The sequence below is a fragment of the Palaemon carinicauda genome, chromosome 25 (genome assembly GCF_036898095.1).
Source record: "Palaemon carinicauda isolate YSFRI2023 chromosome 25, ASM3689809v2, whole genome shotgun sequence".
In the NCBI taxonomy this organism is placed as follows: Eukaryota; Metazoa; Arthropoda; class Malacostraca; order Decapoda; family Palaemonidae; genus Palaemon; species Palaemon carinicauda.
The window spans coordinates 18,183,787-18,187,356 of NC_090749.1; positions in this window are offsets into that span (position 1 = coordinate 18,183,787).

The window sequence follows — 3,570 nt, forward strand, 5'->3', positions numbered from 1 at the left end:
CCTTTTCTTTAATGAGAATTCCCTGTAATAAGAAATGACTTATTCAGGAATCTTTTCTTGGTCCTTAATAGATTGATTTAGAAATCAACCTCCTTTCGTAGTTAATCGAATCCAGAAGGAAATCTGCTCAGTTGGAGTTTCATATAAACTTTAACGAAATGAACACCTCAGGAGAGAGAGAGAGAGAGAGAGAGAGAGAGAGAGAGAGAGAGAGAGAGAGGAGAGAGAGAGAGAGAGAGAGAGAAAGTTCGAATCTGGGTAAAAAATTAGAAGGACATCATCTAAGAAGTCCTTTTGTATTGTTGCATCAAACGTCTCTTACTGTAATCATTCATTTGTATTATTATCGTATTCTTCTGTTTCTGTATTTATTCATTCATGTTTAGCTGCTGTTGTTGTTGTTGGTGATGATATTCCCATCAACTTCTTTGGATGACATCTTTTAGCATTCGCTCATATTTACCAATAAAAGCTATGACTAAAAAATTCCCATTCCTTTGAAATGTCGGAATATTCCGTCAACATCATAATTGCTCATAATTGGATCCCAACATCCAAGGTTCTGATAATAAAACCAACATGAACTTTGAAGGCAAAAAAGACTATTTGTTTCAAAGTATTTCTTCCATGTCCTTTAATTAATTGTGAACAGACAAGAACATTTTTGTCGTCATCTCATTACCAAATGGTCAGGAGTTTTAAAGTTGTCTTTTAAGGGTGATGTTTTTTTCATTTCAATAGCAAGCGATCCTAATGTTTGTTCTTTGCAGTAAATGATTCAGCTAGTAATTAAATCTGTAGGATTTATGATGTCACTTTTATGTTATGCGGAAGACGATTTTGTATAATTAGATTCCATGATTCAAAACACTAATGAATTCCTGTTCATTTCTAACGAGCAATGTAGTAAATACTGTTTTTGGAAGCAACATTGACCTCATCTGGATGGTTAACGAAGACTGATTAACTAGTTCTCTTCTTCTTCTTCTTCTTCTTCTTCTTCTTTGAATCAAATGCATCCAACTGCTTATGAAGACAGTGTAGCCTTCTTTTGATTGAGGAAAGATTGGCCGAGAAATGAACTCCCCCACCCCCCACCCCCACCCCCCAAGGTAATACGGGAGGACTATGGGAAGTATGTCCAGATTCCAGAGATCATAATATCTGTTACATAGATTGGTTAAATAATAGCCTAAAACCGAGTGTTCCAGATTGGCTACCTTGATTAGTCCACAAGAATATAAAATGTTCAATAGTAATAGAGATTATATAATTACACATATTAATATTGTTTTCCTTTTTATGTAATGTTCTTGATTAATGTTTTTTATATCAAATTATGCATATAAAAATTGTTAATTTATATACCAGGGTCTTGCCAACCCCCTTTTACTTAAAAAAGGGGGGTAAAAGGGTTAACATTTGGAGAAAATTGGGTTCAAACATTATATGTCAGAAATATGATATCTGCATGAATCAAAACGACCTATAATATTGAGGAAATATTCAGAAACATTATTATCAGCTTATCAGATATTATCTTATTATCGCTCCAATGAATGTTCAGCTTGCCAAAAAGGATGTTATTTTACTTATTCGTATGTCATTAATGATGTCATTACCGTTGTAATTGATATGTTAATCATGCTTCACGGAGCATAAGATTAGATGAAAGTACTTTTTTATTAACCTATACAAATCTCTAATAATAATAATTAATGTTAAGAGTTGATCAAATGTCAGATATAAAAACAGAAAGCCTCAACTGTGAAAATTAATTCCATGTTTTGTTATTTCCTCCCTCATTTATCATATCTTATTGGTTGTTATTATAATTTCTATCTAAAATAACATCACTTTGATGTTGAATAATACTTTAAAAATCCTCAGCTTTTCCTTGCAAAAATATACTTAAAATCTGTACCAAAAATATTTACTTCTTCTAACAGAGTAAGATTAAATAACACATATCAATAATCATTGTTAAAGTCTAGCTGGAATGCTGGACGGAGAAACAAAGTGGCTCGAAGTATTCTAGTTTAGAATTGAAATGGTTAGGTAAACAATACATTAGAAAAGTAGAATAACCAAATATATAACTGCCAGATCTTTGGTCAGACAACCTCTACAACGTTTCCAGTGCTTCTAGAAGGATATAATTACATTGTGTCCCTTTTATCTTCTCTAGTAATAGAACTCCTGAATGAGTGTAGCAAGGCAAGTAACGTTTCCCTCTGGAAGTAAAAAAACCTGTTATGAAATTGACAAAAAACTTGTCAGACCCTCGATTTTGAAGATAAGAGAGAGATAACAATACTATTGGCTTCTAGGAAGCTAAGTTTTACAGAGACTTGATCATCCATCCAATCACAGATAGAGTTTTGCTGACATCATGCAATTTTTTTTAATATTACTTTTGACATTATCCTAATATTACATCCCTTGCTCATGCACAGAGAGGTGTCACTGATAACAACAACAACAACAACAACAATAATAATAATAATAATAATAATAATAATAATAATAATAATAATAATAAAGTATTCAAACAACTGACGTAAATCTTCCTCTAAAATCCCATCCGAAAACTCTCCCCTTTTCCTTCTTGATACTTTTTGAAATATGGCGAAGGTACAATTACCAGATCTATTCTCTTTTCCCTTTGTAACCAATACTCTCTAATCCAGACATTCCCCTTTTCTCATTTTTATCCTGTGTGTCTTGTACCCTGCAAAGCCTCTCTCTCTCTCTCTCTCTCCTCTCTCTCTCTCTCTCTCTCTCTCTCTCTCCTCTCTCTCTCTCTCTCTCAAGATGTATTTTCTTCCATTATATCAAAAACTTTGTGGATTACCATAATTTTTCATCAGATAGAGGATCATATGAAACCACACAAACAATAAATAAGACAATTTACAATTTGAAAAATATAAACTAGAGAAAACAACACTAGTTGATGAAGACACCTGCGGTTTTATATCGCCAAATGATCAACAGAATAATCGTAATTTCCCAGGTAATATAAAAAAAAACCCCAGGAATTCCCATAATGGTTGAAGAGAGGAAGGAAGGAACTGCTATCATGCAGAGAGAGAGAGAGAGAGAGAGAGAGAGAGAGAGAGAGAGAGAGAGAGATTCGAATCTAAAAGTGTTTTTAGTGGGACCATTTCAGGTACATAAACATCTTTTATTTTGTCCATAAACAATTTTCCATTCACACCGGTAAAGCATTTTATTGAGTCTTCCCCTTAATCTTGTCCTCTCAAATTGACCAATCAAGACCGCGTTTTCGTTACTACATTTCGGCTGTCTTTGAAATGAACACACATTGCGGTCAGAACCCAAAGGAAAATATACCTCTCCTCCACCTCTTCTTCCTTCTACTTCTCTTCCTCCTCCTCCTCTTCCTTCTTCTCTACTCCTTCCCCTCCTCCTCCCTTCTTTTTGTTACCATTTCTTCGGTCCTCTTTCTTCTCCATCCATTTCCCTCCTCAGTCTCAAACAGGCATTGCCTTGCCTTCCCTGGTCCTAGCTTAGGTGGGGAAGAAGATCAGGCGCCGATTATTGTTC